This window comes from Gorilla gorilla, chromosome 15, assembly GCF_029281585.2.
Source record: "Gorilla gorilla gorilla isolate KB3781 chromosome 15, NHGRI_mGorGor1-v2.1_pri, whole genome shotgun sequence".
Taxonomy (NCBI): Eukaryota; Metazoa; Chordata; class Mammalia; order Primates; family Hominidae; genus Gorilla; species Gorilla gorilla.
Window position 1 is genome coordinate 104,158,680 of NC_073239.2, and position 18,702 is coordinate 104,177,381.

The following is an 18,702-nucleotide window of genomic DNA, read 5'->3' on the forward strand; positions in this document are numbered from 1 at the left end:
AAAGGCAATGCAGCCTGGGAATTAAAATGTTTCCAAGATTTCTTATGCTGCTCTTTAAGAGTAGAGTTAGATAAGTTTTAGATAAGAAAAAGTGAAAGGATATTATGTTATAAAACCTAATCTGCATGATTAAAAATATCACTGATGTGAACAGAAAAGCAAGCAATTGACTGTTCTCTAGCTTCTACTCTCTGCCCTCACTTCCACCCTCCTGGGGAAAAATCCATTTCAATACCTGTCAGCTTACCTGAAAATTTTTAGATTTTACAAGTTTTATTTAAAAAATAAGGAAAACTACATTATGGATACCTCTGTTCCCTGATAGAAGCAAAGTGATCTAATTTTGTTGTTTGTGGCATTTGTGAAGCATTTGTTTTGAGACATTCTGGCCTTTTCATGGACTAAGATACAAGAGATTAAAAAAAAATCCTTGTTGCCTGTAACAGACGTGCTCAGGAATGACTTTTTAGAGGCTAAATTTATCCACAGAAACCTCTTCCTCCAGGAAAAACTGCTGCACTAGACCTTCTATAGACGTCTTAAACAGTTAGTATTCAGATGCTCGAATCACAAGCCTCAGACAACTTGTGGAACTATTGTTTCATTTTAATAATTTATGAAAATCATTTGCTTCTGAATCCATTGTCACACCCCAGTCATGCTCAGGAGTGATTAATTTTCAGCCCAACTAAAGTGGCCACCTCTTCTGCCAAGTAAAGAATAAGTGTATCTCTTTGTTCTGGGCTATGTGTGCATCTTTCAGGAAATGCAAATGGGGAAAAATAGGCAGGAAAGGAAAATAAAACATGCAGACCTCAACAACAAATCACAAAGAACCAGAAAGAAGTAACTGAGTATTTGAGAATATATCAGATCTTGCTGTGAGATAAAATGCATATATTTAGAAAATTCTGGGAAGATCTGAAACCATTTCAACTCTAATCATAAAGCCATTGATTCCTTTGTAAAATGTGCCCACAGCAACTGAGATACCAGAAAGCCAGAGGAATTAGAAAGTGATATAAGGGAACAAAAGCAATGCTAAAAAACACAAGATTATATGTGACTCGAATATGATTTCAAAATAGCATTTCAAAGGATTCTATATGAAAAAGTCTTAAAATAATAATGATTTGTAGGGATCTACTCTAATAGTCCATTCTCATGCTGACATGAAGAAATACCCAAGACTGGGTAATTTATAAAGAAAAGAGGTTTAATTGACTTACAGTTCCACGTGGCTGGGGAGGCCTCAGGAAACATACAATCATGGCATAAGAGGAAGCAACATGTCCTCACATGGCGACAGGAGAGAAAAGAATGAGTGCCCAGGGAAGGGAGAAGCCCCTTATAAGGCAATCAGATATCATGAGAACTAATTCACTATCATGAGAATAGGATGGGAGAAACCACCCCATGATTCAGTTATGTCTGCGTTGTCCCTCCCATGACATGTAAGGATTATGGGAACTACAATTTGAGATGAGATTTGGGTGGGGACACAAAGCCAAACCGTATCATTCCACCCTGGTTCCTTCAAAATCTTATGTCCTCACAATTCAAAACACAATCATGCCCTTTCAACAGTCCCCCAAAATTTCAATTCATTCCAGCATTAACCCAAAAGTCCAAGTCCAAGGTCTTATTTGAGACAAGGCAATTCTTTTCCACCTATGAGCCTGCTAAAGCAAGTTAGTTACTTCCTAGATACAGTGAAGGTATAGTCATTGGATAAATACTCCCATTTCTCCAAATGGGATAAATTGGCCGAACAAAGGGGCCAGAGGCCCCATGCAACTTCAAAATCCAACCAGGCAGTCATTAAGCCTTAAAGTTCCAAAATGATCTCCTTTGATTCCATGTCTCACATCCAGGTCATGCTGATGCAAGTGGTGGGCTCCCATGCCTTGGGCAGCTCTGCTCCTGTAGCCCCCATCCCAGCTGCCTTCACAGGGTGGTGAGTGCTTGTGGGTTTTCCAGGTGTACGATGCAAGCTGTCAGTGTATCTAACATTCTGGGGTATGGAGGACGGTGGCTCTCTTCTCACAGCTCCACTAGGTGATGCCTCAATGAGGACTGTGTGTGGGGGCTCCAATCCCACATTTCCCTTGTGCTGCCCTAGCAAAGGTTCTCCATGAGGGCTCCACCTCCTGCAGCATACTTCTGCCTGTACATCCTCTGAAATCTAGGCAGAGATTCCCAAAACTCAATATTTGACTTCTGTGACCCTGCAGACTCAACACCACATGGAAGCTGCCAAGGCTTGGGGCTTGTACCCTCTGAAGCCATGGCCCAAAATGTACCTTTGCCCCTTTTAGCTATGGCTGGAGTAACTGGGAAGCAGGGCATCAAGTCCTGAGGCTGCACACAGCAGGGGTCTCTGGACTTTGTCCAGGAAACCCATTTTTCCCTCCTAGGCCACCAGGTCTGTGATGGGAAGGGTTTCTGTGAAGGTCTCTGACATGTCCTGGAAGCATTTTCCCCATTGTCTTGGTGATTAGCATTTGGCTCCTAGTTACTTATGCAAATTTCTGCAGCAGGCTTGAATTTCGTCACAGAAAATGAAAAAACATAAAGAAAACATAAAGATTTCTTCTTTATTCCCAAGCCCTGAAGGTGTGTAAACTTTTGGCTCTTTAGACTTAAACTCTAAGAGCTTGGTTTAATTTGTAGAGAAATCTGATAGTGAACAAAAATCCAGTAAATGCCAAATAATCCAACAGCAAACAAAAAGTCAACCCAACAATAAATACATATGGAGTTGAAACTTAGATCTAAGATGTTTCCGTATGTTGATTGATAGGGATAGATGGTATTTATAAAATGAACAGGAATAGGTGGCATTTATGAAAGAGAGACTACATAGACAAAGAAGGTAGAGGTCAGAATCCTAAGGAATGCCTGTGATTAGAGGTTAAGATGTAGAGGAAGTCACAGCAAATGAGGCTGAAAACTGGTGTGACAAAGCTGTGTGAGTGTTAAGTTAAATTTGAAGAAAATAATAAATGAGTCATTTTCAGTAACCATGAAGGCATACCATTCATGTTATGCTTGCTTAATAATTACTTGAGGGTGGAACTTAGAGTAAGGGGTGAGTTCTTATTGTATCAATTTCTCCTCTTTTTCAGTTTTACATTATACAAATTTGAAATCTAAGCCATATTAATAACCCCATTGTAATAGTCCTCCTTGAACAGAGTCTGAATTACTGTACTTCACTTTGTTGTTGTTGTTGTTGTTTTGGTTTTGTGTTTGAGACATGGTTTTGTTCTGTTGCCCAGGCTACAGTATAGTAGCACAGTCATAGCTGTCTGAAGCCTCAACCTCCTGGGCTCAAGCAATCCTCCCACTTCAGCCTCCCAAGCTGCTGGGACTACAGGTGTGCATCACCACACCAGGCTAATTTTTGTATTTTTTTGTAGAGATAGGGTTTTGTCATGTTGCCCAGGCTGGTCTTGAACCTCTGGACTCAAGTGATCTACCCGCCTCTGCCTCCAAAAGGATTAGGAGGCTAGGATTTCAGGCATGAGCTACTGTGTTCAGCTGATTACTGTACTTTAACAAGTATCATGATATGTTTTTATTTAACAAGGATACAACTGGACTTGGCAAGCACTGGCCATAGGGACTTTAGAAGAGAAGAGGGGGAAAAGTAGGAGGGCTAGAAGCAGTACTGCACAGGGCTAAGTCAAGGGTCCTCAAGCACTCCTGTGCATAAATAAGATCCAACCTTAATGTTTACTAAAATGCAGATTTCCAGACTCCACGTCCTAAGATTCTAATTCAAGTGGGAGGGGTGAGATTGTCTTAAATCTGCTATTTGTGTGTGTGTGTGTGTGTGTGTGTGTGTGTGTGTGTGTGTGTGTGTTTCCAAGTCTGCCGTTTTATGTTGATGCAGGTTTTCCCCACCAAACTTTGAGAAAGTCTTAGAAAAATTGAGCGGTGAAACAGTACAAAGAACATGCACAAAATTCATTGGAAATCAGAATTCATTGAGTCAACTCCTAAATGCAGCTTGGTGACTGATAACACAGTCCCAAAATGTTACAGAGTATGAGGAGACTCTCAGAAAGAGCAATAATTTAGTGAAAGGCTAAAGATGCTTTTTGATTCACATTGAAAAAAATACACCTCTGGGAATAAAAGTTGTTGTCTATAGGCCATTTCAAACAAGATTGTCAGTGGCCTCTCTTGCTCTCTTAGGCAAAAGTAATACTTAAGTAGACCATTACATGCTAAGGCAGAAGCTGAGAAGCAAAAATGAGAAAAGGGTCATTTACGTGAGTTACATATAATAGAAAAACCTGTGTTACAATTCCAGATGATTGATACTGGTAAGGGATTATACAAGAAAGTTTCATGAAATTAGTTTTTCAATTGATTTCAATTATTTTATACTTATCAGCTGCTAAACCAAATTGACTAAAGGCATGAGATACTTAACTGTAAGATGGATGTTCCAAAGGGGTTGTTCCATTGCCGATGCTGAGGATCCTGAGGTTTTAAGTCATAAAGAGTGTGCTTCAAAATCACCTACCGGGCTTGTTTAAAGTGCAGATTCCTTGGCTTCAACCCACATCCACCATACAGAATCACAGTAGATGGGCTGTAAACATTTGCTTTTTAAACAAGCTCCCCAGGACAAACCGATGTGCCCAAAATTTGGGAATGAATGCTTTTGCTTCTTTTTCAAGTTTCTCAACCCCCTAAGCAGGGGCTCAGAACTTCATTGTGGTGCTGTAGCTGGTCTGTTTTCTGTTTGGTTAGTCAACATGCCCCAGGGATCGTTAGCTGTTTTTACCATTCTCCTGGATCCCTGTGGATTTCTAACGGGCAAACTTTTTAAAAGTACAAATTCTCAGACTCTAAGATGCTGGAGAATCTGATTTAGCAAGTCTGGTCATGTTACCATTGATCTATGTATTCCCAAAAGCTTCCCAGGTGACTTTGGAGATCACCTAGGTTTGGAAACCAAAACCTTCCTACTCAAAGTGTGGTCTGGAGTCCAGCGTCACCAGCATCAGCTGAGAGCTTGTTAGAAATGTAGAATCTTAGCACCTCCACCTCACTCATACTGACCAAATCAGAATCTGCATTTCAAAAAGGTGTCCAAGTGATTCATGCACACTAACTAATATGGTTTGGTTCTGTGTCTTCACCCAAATCTCACCTTGAATTGTAATCCCCATAATTCCTACATGTTAGAGACAGGACCAGGTGGAGGTAATTGAATCATGGGTGTGGCTTCCGCCATGCTATTCTTGTGATAATGAATGAATCTCACGAGATCTGAGGGTTATATAAGGATCTAAGCATCTAGCATTTCCCCTGCTTGCCTGTACTCCGTCCTGCCACCCTGTGAAGAAGGTTCCTGCTTCTCCTTTACTTTCTGCCATGATTGTAAGTTTCCTGAGGCTTCCCCAGCAATGAGTAACTGTGAGTCAATTAAATCTGTTTCCTTTATAAATTACCCAGTTTCAGGTATTTCTTCATAGCAGTGTGAGAACGGACGAATACACTAACGTTTGAAAAAGACTAAGCTACTGTAATTCACAAATTCATTAAACTAGGTCAGTGATGCCCAGATGAGAATTTTATTACAAAACAGCAAAAATAAGCAAGAGTTAAGGACTTAACCTATGGCTTAACAGGGAAAACCAAAGAAAAGAAAGCTTTGAAATTGCCTCCAGGAGAACAGAATATTTTAGGAGAAACTATTTGCCCTGATATTTGCTGTTTTCATTTTACAGGGGTTAAATTGCTGGACATTGCGCTCTCCACTTACAGTTTAAGCCTGGAGTGACTGAGATTAAGAAATTTCAGGCTGCTACTGTCGTTTTCCTAGTCACGCTCAGTGTTTCAGTTGTGTTGTCTTACTTTATATTCTATACTGTCTTTTTTAAAAGTATAGGACATTACTAGAAGCAATCAACTTAAAATAAGCCTTTCATGCGCGTCCGTGTGAAGAGACCACCAAACAGGCTTTGTGTGAGCAACAAGGCTGTTTATTTCACCTGGGTGCAGGCAGGCTGAGTCCGAAAAGAGAGTCAGCCCAGGGAGATAAGGGTGGGGCCATTTTATAAGATTTGGGTAGATAAAGGAAAATTACAGTCAAAGGGGGTTGTTCTCTGGCAGGCAGAGTGGGGGTCACAAGGTGCTCAGTAGGGGAGCTTATGAGCCAGGATGAGCCAGGAGAAGGAATTTCACAAGACAATGTCATCAGTTAAGGCAGAACAGGCCATTTTCACTTTTTTTGTGGTGGAATGTCATCAGTTAAGGCAGGAACCGGCCATCTGGATGTGTACGTGCAGGTCACATGGGATATGATGGCTTAGCTTGGGCTCAGAGGCCTGACATTCCTGTCTTATATTAATAAGAAAAATAAAATGAAATAGTGGTAAAATGTTGGGACGGTGAAAATTTTGGGGGATGGTATGGACAGATAATGGGCGATGTTTCTCAGGGCTGCTTCCAGCAGGATTAGGGGCAGCATGGGAACCTAGAGTGGGAGAGATTAAGCTGAAGGAAGATTCTGTGGTAAGGGGTGATATTGTGGGGTTGTTACAAGAAACATTTGTCATTTAGAATTATTGGTGATGGCCTGGATACAGTTTTGTATGAATTGAAAAACTAAACGGAATAAGAGAAGGAGAAAAACAGGTATTAAAGGACTAAGAATTGGGAGGACCTAGGACATCTGATTAGAGAGTGCCTAAGGAGATTCAGCATAGTCCTGCCAGCAAAGATTATTTAAGAGTTAAGAGTGGTGGTTTGGGGATAGCACCAGGAGATATCAGCTGTGATGGCTTGGAGAAACAGTGTAAACTGGCAGTGTAAACAAGAGCAGGGCATGTATGAGTAGTTGAGAATGGTGAATAGGAGTATGACTAGACAGAAGACAGTAGGGATGACAAGCTTTTTTTGAGCACAGTCTAAGTTGGTCTGGTGTCTGGAATGAGACTGGGGCCTAATAAAAAGGAGCATCTATACAGGAGCTCAAATGGGCTGTACCCTGTAGCCTTCTGAGGACAGGTCTGACTTCTAAGAAGGGAAAGTGGTAAAAGTATTGTCCAGTCCTTTTTAAGTTGGTGGCTGAGCTTGGTGCAGTGTGTTTTTAAAAGACCTTTAGTCTGTTCTACTTTTCCTGAAGACGGAGGACCGTAAGGGATATAAAGGTTTCACTGAATACTAAGAGCCTGAAAAACTGCTTGGCTGATTTGACTAATAAAGGCTGATCTGTTATCAGACTGTATAGAGGTGGGAAGGCTAAACTGAGGAATTATGTGTGACAGAAGGGAAGAAATGACTGTCATGGCCTTCTCAGACCCTGGAGGAAAGGCCTGCACCTATCCAGTGAAAGTGTCTGTCTAGACTAAGAGGTATTTTAGTTATCTGACTGGGGGCATGTTGAGTAAAGCTAATTTGCCAGTCCTGGGTGGGGACAAATCCTCGAGCTTGATGTGTAGGGAAGGGAGGGGGCCTGAATAATCCTTGAGGAGTAGTAGAATAGCAGATGGAACACTGAGAAGTTATTTCCTTGAGGATAGATTTCCACAATGGAAAGAAAATGAGAGGTTCTAAGAGGCGGGCTAGTGGCTTTTACTATAGCATAGCCTGCCTTTGCTGGTGTGTGTTGATTAGGCCTGGTGGAACTGCCATCAATAAATCAAGCGTGATCAGGGTGAGGTACAGGAAACAAGGAAATATGGGGAAATGGGGTGAATGTCAGGTGAATCAGAGAGATACAGTCATGAGGGTCAGGTATGGTATCCAGAATAATGTGGGAGGCCAGATTGAAGTCTGGGCCAGGAACAATGGTAATTGTGGGACTTAACAAAGAGTGAGTACAGCTGAAGGAGCTGGGGAGCAGAAAGTATATGCCTCAGGTATGAGGCAGAAAATAGATTTTGGAAGTTATGAGCAATGTAGAGAGTACGTTAAGCATAGTTTGTGATTTTGAGGGCCTCTAAAAGTATTAGGGCAGCAGCAGCTGCTGCACGGAGACATGATGGCCAGCCTAAAACAGTAAGGTCAAGTTGTTTGGACAAAAATGCTACAGGATGCGATCCTGGTCCTTGTGTAAGAATTCCGACTGCACAGCCCTGCACTTCGGCTGTGTGTAATGAAAAGGGTTGGGATGAGTCAGGGAGAGCTAGAATGGGGGCAGTCTCTAAAGCTGTCTTCAAGGAACGGAAAGAGGAGTGGGGAAAGGATTTAGGATCTATGGGGTCAGCTAGGTTTCCTTTTGTGAGTTTATATAATGGTTTTGTTAGGAATGCAAAACCAGGTATCCAAAGGCGAAAGTATCCAACCATGCCCAGGAAGGAAAGGAGTTGTTGTTTTGTAGAAGGGGTTGGGGTTTGAGAGATTAGTTGAACACGATCAGCAGGGAGAGAACGTGTGTTTTTATGAAGAATTATGCCGAGGTAGGTAACAGATGGAGAAGAAATTTGAGCTTTGGAGGGGGATACCTGATATCCTTTGGAGAGCTGAAGGAGCAGAAGTGTGTCTTGTTGAGAAGATTCAAAGGAGGGGCTACAAAGAAGAAGGTCATCAATATATTGAATAAGGTGAGAAGCAGAGGGGTGGAAAGAAAGTCAATCATGAGAAAGAGCTTGGCTGAAGTAATGAGGACTGTCCCTGAAGCCTTGCGGCAGCACAGCCCAGGTAAGCTGCTGGGACTGATGGGTGTCAGGGTCAGTCCAGGTGAAAGCAAAGAGAGCCTGGGATGAGGGGTGCAGGGGAATAGTGAAAAAAGCATCTTTAAGATCAAGAACAGAATAGGGAGTTATGGAGGAAGGTATTGAGGACAAAAGAGTGTATGGGTTGGGCACCACAGGGTGGATAGGCAAAACAATTTGGTTGATAAGGCGCAGATCCTGAACTAATCTGTAAGACTTGTCTGGTTTTTGGACAGGTAAAATGGGAGAATTGTAAGGAGAGTTTATAGGTTTTAGAAGACAATGCTGTAGCAGGCGAGTGATAACAGGCTTTAATCCTTTTAAAGTGTGCTGTGGGATACGATATTGGCATTGAGCCGGGTAAGGGTGATTAGGTTTTAATGGGATGGTAATGGGCATGTGATCAGTTGCCAGGGAAGGATTAGAGATGTCCCATACTTGTGGGTTAAGGTGGGGGCATACGAGAGGAAGACACGAAGGAGGCTTTGGGTTGGGGAGAAGGGCAGCAATGAGATGGGGCTATAGTCCAGGAATAGTCAGGGAAGCAGATAATTTGGTTAAAATATCTCGGCCTAATAAATGAACTGGGCAGGTGGGGATAACTAAAAAAGGAGTGCTTAAAAGAGTATTGTCTAAGTTGGCACCAGAGTTGGGGAGTTTTAAGAGGTTTAGAAGCCTGGCCGTCAATACTCACAACAGTTATGGAAGCAAGGGAAACAGGCCCTTGAAAATACAGTGATGTGGAGTGGGTAGCCTCCGTACTGATTAAGAAGGGGACAGACTTACCCTCCACTGTGAAAGTTACGTGAAGCTGGCATCAGTGATGGTCTAGGGGGCTTCCGAGGCAATCAGGCAGCATCAGTCTTCAGCCACTAAGCCAAGAAGATCTGGGAAGCAGTCAGAGAGCCTTGGGCCAGAGTTCTAGGGGCTCTGGGAGTGGCTGCCAGGTGAGTTGGACAGTCCGATTTCCAGTGGGGTCCTGCACAGATGAGACGTGGCTTAGGAGGAATCCTGGGCTGCAGGCATTCTTTGGCCTGGTGGCCAGATTTCTGGCACTTGTAGCAAGCTCCTGGGGGAGGAGGTTCTGGAGGAATGCCTGGCCGCTGTGGTTCAGGCGTTTGGAAGTTCTTGTGTGCTGGAGATGTGGCTGGGGTTTGTCTCACAGCGGAGGCAAGGAATTGCAACTTTTTTCCATTATTGTACACCTTGAAGGTGAGGTTAATTAAATCCTGTTGTGGGGTTTGAGGGCCGGAATTTAATTTTTGGAGTTTTATTTAATGTCGGGAGCAGATTGGGTAATAAAATGTATTTTGAGAATAAGACGGCCTTTTGACCTTTTAGGGTCTAGGGCTGTAAAATGTCTCAGGGTTGCCGCCAAAAGAGTCATGAACTGGGCTGGGTTTTTGATGAAAGAGCCTAAACGCTAACTGATTTAGGAGAGGTCGGATAAAGAAAAAGGAGCATTAACCTTGACTATGCCTTTAGCTTCAGCCACCTTTTTAAGAGGAAATTGCTGGGCAGGTGGGGGAGGGCTACTCACGGAATGAAACTGTAAACCGGACCGGGTGTGAGGAGGGGAGGTGATAAAAAGATTATAGGGCGGAGGAGCGGAGGCTGAGGAAGAATTGGGACCTAGCTTAGCCTGGGGAGGAGGGGAGAGGTTAGGTGGGTCTGCAGAAAAGGAAGATTAGAAAGACTCAGTGATGCTTGGGGTTGTGACTGAGGGGACAAGCAAGAGGGAAAGAAGGAGGATTTGGACGAGTTGCATTGGGCACAGAGACTAGGAAGGGACCGATCTGTAAAAGGATGCCTGGACATCAGGCACCTCAGACCATTTGCCCATTTTATGACAAGAATTATTTAGATCTTGTAGGATGGAAAAATTGAAAGTGCCGTTTTCTGGCTATTTGGAACTACTGTCAAGTTTGTATTGGGGTCAAGTGGCATTGAAGAAGAAAATAAGATGCTTAGATTTTAGGTCACGTGAGAGTTGAAGAGGTTTTAAGTTTTTGAGGACACAGGCTAAGGGAGAAGAAGGAGGAATGGAGGGTGGAAGGTTGCCCATAGTGAAGGAAGCAAGCCTAGAGAAAAGAGAGAGTAGAGACACGAAGGGAAGGGGTTCAGGTGTTCTTACCCTCCAGAAAAGCGGGAAAGGGGTCAGGGTGTGGAAATAAGGGATTGGGGCACAGAGATATAAGAGGTTGGGACATGGAAATAAGGGATCAGGGTGCAGAGATATAAGAGGTTGGGGTGCAGAAATAAGGGATCAGGGCACAGAGATATAAGGGGTTGGGGCATGGAAATAAGGGATCGGGGCACAGAGATATAAGGGGTTGGGGTACTTGCCCCTCCCCTAGAAAAGCGGGATTTGCCACTAAGGGTGAAGGAGAAGGGGTTGGGGGTTTCTTGCCCCCCAGAAAGGCGAAGAAGGGGTAGAGACACAGAGAGAAGGGGTTGGGGTACTTGCCCCTTCCCCAGAAAAGAGGGACCTGGCGCTAAGGGTGAAGGACCAAGGCAGGTGTCCCTGCGTGGTCTGACACCTCTGAAACCTGGGTGAATAATCAGAGGTGTCCCTGCAATGATTAAACACCAAGGGAAGCCTGCCTTCCCTAGTCTGTGACTGGCGCCGGAATTTGGGTCCACGGATAAAACGTGTCTCCTTTGTCTCTACCAGAAAATGAATTGAAATTAAAAGAAGGGAGAGATTAAAGTGTGGCACCAAGATTGAAGGGAGAAAGAGGCTGAGGGATAGTGAGGGAGGTTGGAGAAGAGAGTAAAAAGAGGCCGCTTACCCAATTTAAAATTGGTGAGATGTTCCTTGGGCTGGTGGGTCTGAGGACCTGAGGTCGTAGGTGGATCTTTCTCACGGAACAAAGAGCAGGAGGACAGGGGATTGATCTCCCAAGGGAGGTCCCCCGATCCGAGTCACGGCACCAAATTCCATGCACGTCCATGTGAAGACACCACCAAAAAGGCTTTGTGTGAGCAACATGGCTGTATATTTCACCTGGGTGCAGGTGGGCTGAGTCCAAAAAGAGAGTCAGCAAAGGGAGATAAGGGTGGAGCCGTTTTATAGGATTGGGTAGATAAAGGAAAATTACAGTCAAAGGGGGTTGTTCTCTGGTGGGCAGAGTGGGGGTCACAAGGTGCTCAGTAGGGGAGCTTTTGAGCCAGGATGAGCCAGGAGAAGGAATTTCACAAGACAATGTCGTCAGTTAAGGCAGGAACAGGCCGTTTTCACTTCTTTTGTGGTGGAATGTCATCAGTTAAGGCAGGAACCGGCCATCTGGATGTGTACATGTAGGTCACAGGGGATATGATGGCTTAGCTTGGGCTCAGAGGCCTGACAAAGCCCTCTGTGTTTCTTTCTCTTTCTCTCTCCCTTGTTCTTTTATCAACCCATGTACTGAAAGGCAGTAAGATGTAGCAGAAAGATTCCTGAACTGCAAAGCAGAAGACCAAGGTTCACAAATTCTACCTTTTTCACTTTGTATTAATTGTCACAACACATTGAATTCTTGAATTGTGCCAGGAACTTCAAAATCAGTCCTGAAAGAAAACTATTTTTCCAATTTAAAAATAAGGGAATTAAGCCTTCAAGAGATTAAAATAAATCATATCTAAAATCACACTGCTAGTAAGTGAAAAGCAGAAATTTCAGACACTATCTGTTTAAGCCTAAATACCACCAATTATACCAATATTAGGAGAAGATGTGAACAAATTATTTAGATTCTTTGAATTCTATTTTTCCCTTCTATGAAATGCTGAGGCAGCATTTGGAGGTGGTATATTAAACAGACGTTCAGCTTGTGCAGAATCCCTCATGTAGCTTCTAAAATCTAATAATTTAATTTTCTTTTGACACATAAATTTGTCTATGATAATTTTAATCTATAATGAATAACATAATCTTGTATCCAATTCTATAATTAAAATTTTCAAAAATATAAAATTATTTGTCACCCTTTAGGATTGGTACTTTTCCAAGATTCCACATCAGAAAATATACATACATACAAAGACCCATTCCCACACATCCTAAAGGTCTATTCTAATGCTCTAATGCATGGGCTGAAAATAATCAAACCCACTTGGAAAAGAACCAAGATGAAGGAGTTATTCTAGCTGACTTTGAGTCTATTTATAAACCTTCAGTAATGAAGACATGTGGTACTGGCATCAAGAGAGAGAAATAGAATAGTGTAACAGAATAGTCTAGAAATAAATTCACACATATATGGCCAATTGGTTTTCAACAAAGATACAAAAGTAATTCAGTAGAATGAGGATAAACTTTTCTAAAAATGATACCTGAACAATTAGATATTTTTGTGCAAAGAAAGAAAAAGGGAAAAAGAAAGAAATTTGACCTATAAATCACAACATACACCAAAATTAATTCAAAATTACTACATACCTAAATTCAAATTTAAAATGTTTGTAAATTCTAATAAAAATAAAAAATATATTTTTACATTTTATTGGAAAGAGTTCTTAAACACAACACAGAAAGTATCATCCATAAAGAAAAAGATAATTTACAGTTCTCAAAATTAAGAATTTCTGTTTATAAAAAGCACTTTTAAGAAAATGAAAAGACGAGCCATAACAAAAAAGAAAGTAACTGCTACTCATGTAGCTGATAAGTGACTTTTGTCCTGCATATATTTAAAAACTCTCAAAACTCAGGAATTACAAAACCCCATCCCTGCTTAAAAAATGGGCAAAAGAATGGGAAAGGCACTTATTTAAAGAAGATACATGAATGGCAAATAAACACATGAAAAGATACTCAAAACTCCAGGAAATTCAGATAAAAGCACATTGAGCTACCACTGTAGATAGAATTAGTAAAAGGGCTAAAATAAAAAATTCTAACAAGAATGAGGAGTAACTAACTGGATTGTTCATCTACTGGTAGTAGAAGTGTAAAATAGTACTATGATTTTGGAAAATAATTTAGTAGTTTTATACAAAGTTATACGTATTTCTCACCCATTCAATCTTAGATATTTACTAAAGAGAAATGGGAGCAAAACTCATAAAATCTGCATTTTCACAGAAGTATTATCAGTAAGAGCCCCAAACTGGAACCACCCGAAATGTCCATTAATAAGATGGATAAACGAATTGCAGTGTATCTATTAAGTGAAATATTATTCAGCAACACCAAAGAATGAACTATTGATACATACAGCAACATGGGTGCATCTGCAAGTAAATATTCTGAGTAAAAGAAACCAAATAAGAAAGAAGATGCATTATACAATTCCATGTATATAAAATTCTGAAACTGCAAACTGATCTTTATTGATAGACAGCAGATCAATGGTTGCCTAGGGATGGGAGGAGGAACAGGAAAGCTGGATTGCGAAGGGATACAAGGACACTTTTGAGGGTGATGATTGTCTTGATTGTGGTTATGGTCTCATGGTATATACATATATCAAAATGTACCAAATGTAGCATTAAAATATGTACAGTTTGTTATATGTCCATTATTAGGTCGTATGTATATAACATTGAGGTACTTTAATGTTTTACATATTTATATCATGATGTATATAACATGTTATATATGTTATGTATATCATATATATTATATATAACATACCATACATTATATATTATATAAAACATGTATGTTATATATTTTGTGTTATATAATATGTGCTACATATGTTATACATAAGGTATATGTTGTATATAACATATGACAATGTTATATATAACATATATGTATAAATGTGTATATATACATATATACACATATACAAATATATAAACATGCATAACATATATTTATATATAATTTTTATATATATATATATATATATATATATATATATATAAGTTGAGGTTCATTATATATGTCCTAATAATGAACATCTAACAAATGGCACATTCATTTTGCAGGGCAAAGGACATTGGAGTTCTTTTTTACTTAAAGTTTGGTAGAATTCACCTGTATTACCACCTGTAATAGTTTATATTTTATGGGAGTAATTTAGTTTCTGGAATAAATTAGTAAATGGCTAATATCATAGTCTGTTTGTGTTTCAATTAGTTTTAAGAACTAATTATTGTATATGTTAGTTCTACCATTTTCCTGTAATTACAGTGTTGATTTCCTCTGATCCAAGCTAAGAAGCAATGGTTGACATCATGTTAGCAGAGTGGGGGTAGAAATCTAGAAAATTTTAGCACTTTAAGCAAAATTAGATGTGTGGGTTTTTTTTGATTCACATATAAAATCAAAGGGGCATTTTAAGTAATGTTTCTAGTTAAGGTAACTTTTTTAACAAATACTGGTTTCAAAACATACGTATGTCTTATAATAGTTAACAATGTGAATAATATTTTTTTAAAAGGGTTGTGATTTTCCTAATTAAAAAATTTAAAAATTAATCTGTACTAATTAAATGCACTACAATCATTTCATTGTTCAAGTTTGCTTGCACTGCTTCCAATAAATGTTTAAAATGACAAATGTAATAATTATATGTTCAAATAATTATAAATGCTAGCCTATAAAAGTGGATTAATTTTTATAATGTTAGAGGTAATAATGACTTAATTCCTTGCACTGTGTCAGTAAAAATTTCTGTCATATCTCTTATGAAAACACTTGTTTGTCAACATAATTTTAATATATGTATTAAATAGTGTATATAAAAAGTATATGTTAGGTAACAGTTTGGAAAGGATGAGTAGACAACATTGGGTCATAATGATATACATGTTCATATTTGCCACTTTAATAAATGTGTAACAAATACGTATGAGTGAATGAAAATATATGTGTCCTCATGAGTCATAAAGTCTTTCCTGGAGCTCTGGTCTTCCAATCTGTGCTTAAATATGTCAAAGAGTTGTCATTTACTTGCCTTACAGTTTTCCCTGTGCCTGTGGGGGACCAGAAGTAAATTACTTGGGTGAAAAGTTATAACTCTTATGTCTTGCTAGAACTATGTTCCTTATAATAGTTGTAAAACAATATATGAATAAAAAATGGATATGTTTTTCCTCACTTTTTTTTTGAGAAACAAAGAGATTAATTATGACTTAAGTAAAATTGCCTCTTTGTGGCAGAAGGTGAAAAGAAGATAGTAAACAGCATAGTTAAGTTGTAGAAGGTTTGAAGAGTTATGATGTTTATTTACTTTGCTGTAAAATACTTGCAAATAATGAGTTTGAAAGCATTAAACTGTGTGAAATTTTTACAGAGTTGTTTCAGTGTTTATGGCTTTGTTTATAAGATGAAGACCTGGCTTACTACAGAAAAAAATGTTACATTGGTTGTATAAAAAGGGGTAAAACTGTAATTTGGTTTATTTTCCGTTAAAATAGTTATTTTTTTAAATCTGTGTCTTCTTTGTATTTTGTCTGGATAAGAAATATTTTATACCATGAGACCTTAAATTTTTGTGACTTTTGCGCATATTCCTGATTTTTTTTGAGAAGTCACTCTTGAAAAAGCAAAGGATCCTAAAAATCTTTGCCACTTGGTTCTATGTTTGAATATTACTTCAAACATTTTGCCTTTATATGCCTAGAACTTATGTTCATGCTTTTTCTGCTTTGACAATTCTATTTGATGTCACAGTTTTCAAATTCAGGCTCCAAATTCACAGTAACAGAATATCATTTGCACCTCACCTATCTTTGGGGTTTCCCAGGTTGTTCCTGGGCAATGCCAAAAATCAACTCATTCACTTTAAAAAATGAGAAGGGTAGAAATAATTAGGTAAGTTTGACATTTTTCATGTTTTTAATTTACTCAACATCATTGCAAGGGCTGTCCTGCTCATCAAACCAACAATATGAGAAGAGTTAGAAAAATCAAAAGAGAAGTTCAACCTTTCCAGGTTAATTATATACAAGTAAAATGATATCAATATGAATGTATTTACCCAAATGTGTACTTTTTATGTTAGACACAAGCAAAAAATCCTGTTCTTGTATAAACAGTGGTGGAATAGCTGTCAACAAATTGATGTTTTAAAAATGTTTTATATAGAAATGTAATTAGAGTGTCCATGTATTCATGCTCTTTGGCCAATTTTTTTTTTATTATGGGAGTTATGCCCTTTGAAAAGACGGCACAAAATTTGTGCTTGACCTTATATGGAGTTATCAGTAAAATCACCTTATCTCTGAAAGGCATTCAGGTCAGCTTTACTTCACTGGCCAGGGTTGTTATGAATAATAGAATGGACTTAGACTTCCTCTTTGCAGGCCAAGATGTAGTCTGTGTAATTGCTAACACATCCTATCGTACATTGAGTAACACCTTGGACCGACTGGAAAAGTCCATACAAAAATTTTAGGAAAGTGTCTGAGACAGTCTGAGAGACTGTCATGATTTCCATTCTTCTGCATTTGCTGAGGAGTGTTTTACCAGATTCTGCATATGAGTAAGATTATGTGATATTTGTTTCTATTTCTGGCTTATTTCACTTACAATGTTCTCTAGGTTCATACAGGCTGTTGCAAATGACAGAATTTCATTCTTTTTATGGCTAAATAGTAGTTGTGTATATATATTATCCTGTTGTTATCCATTCATCTGTTGATAAAGACTTAGGTTGATTGCGTATGTTGGCTATGGTGAATAGTGCTACAATAAACATGAGAGTGCAGATATCTTTCTGACGTACTGGTTTCATTTTCTTTGGGTAAATACTCAGCAATAAGATTGCTGGATCACATGTTAGTTTTATTTTTTATTATTTGAGGAACCTCTATACTAGTTTCCATAATGACTATACTAATTTACATTCCCACCAACAGTGTATAAGGGTTTCCTTTTGCTCACATCTTTGCAACATTTGCTTTTTTCCATCTTTGTTTTTTTATAATAGCCATTCTAACTGGAATGAGGTGATATCTCATTGTAGTTTTGATTTGCATTTTCCTGATGTCAGTGATGTTAGCATTTCTTTCATATACTTGTTGGCCATTTGTATGTCACTTTTTGAGAAACGTCTATTTAGATCTTTTGCCTATTTTTAAATTGGATTATTCGTGGTGTTTTTTGATAATGAGTTGCTTGTGTTCCTTATGTATTCTGGATATTAACCTTTGGGCAGATCTATAGTTTGCAAATATTTCCTCCCATTATGTTGGATGTATCCTCACTTTATTGTTTTCTTGCTGTGCAGAAGCTTCTTAATTTGATGTAATCCAATTTGTCTATGTTTACTTTTGTTGCCTGTATTTTTTAGGTCTTTTCAAAAAAATCCATGCATAGGTCAATGTCATGAAGCATTTTCCCTATGTTTTATTCCAGTGATATCATAGGTTTGGGTCTTACATTAAATCTTTAACTCATTTTTGCATTTATTTGTGTATCTGCTGGGAGATAAGGGTCTAATTTTATTCTTCTATAAGTGGATATTCAGTTTTCCTAGCACAATTTATTGAATAAATTGATCTTTCCTCAATGTGTATTTTTGCATTTTTGTCAAAAGTCAATTGGCCATAGATGTGTGAATTTATTTCTGGGCTCTCTATTCTGTTCCACTGGCCTGTTTTTATGCCAGTACCATGCTGTTTTAGTTACTATAGCTTTGTAGTATATTTTGAAGTCAGGCAGTGTGATGCCTCCAGCTTTGTTCCTTTTGCTCAAGATTGCTTTGGCTATTCAGGGCGTTTTGAGATTCTATATGAATTTTAGGTTTCTCTTTTCTACTTCTGTGAAGAATGTCATTGGTATTTTGCTAGGGATTGCATTGAATCTGTAAATTGCTTTGGTTAGAAAAACATTTAAACTGTCTTGTTTCTTTCAATTCATGAACATAGAATATTATTTCTTCTAATCCATGAAAACAGGACACAAATGAAATAGATTTTTTTTTCTTAATTATTTTTCAGTGTTTTCTAGTTTTTAGTGTAGAGATTTTTCACCTCTTGGTCCAATTTGTCCTAGGTATCTTATGTATTTTTTGTAGCTATTATCAATGGAATTATTTTCTAAATTACTTTTTCAGATACTTCACTGTTTGTTTATAGAAAC

The 18,702-nt window shown here is 38.9% G+C and overlaps 2 long non-coding RNA genes across 3 annotated transcripts in view; one reads left to right on the plus strand and one right to left on the minus strand.

Annotated features, from left to right (window-relative positions):
• Positions 1–1,032: 1,032 nt before the first annotated feature.
• On the minus strand, positions 1,033–11,849 carry LOC129526583 (uncharacterized). Of its 2 annotated transcripts, none has more exons than XR_008671250.2 (3): positions 11,474–11,849; positions 9,468–9,660; positions 1,033–2,541 (listed from the first exon to the last, which is right to left on the minus strand). It is a non-coding gene; the product is annotated as an uncharacterized lncRNA (long non-coding RNA). The 2 variants fall into 2 exon arrangements; XR_008671249.2 differs by lacking the exon at positions 1,033–2,541 and adding an exon at positions 4,977–6,363.
• The window catches only part of LOC129526584 (uncharacterized), a 227,818-nt gene continuing 214,440 nt past the window's right edge, over positions 5,325–18,702 (plus strand). The window contains exon 1 of the long non-coding RNA XR_008671251.2: positions 5,325–5,400. This is a non-coding gene — a long non-coding RNA (uncharacterized lncRNA). The remainder of the gene's footprint in view (positions 5,401–18,702) is intronic.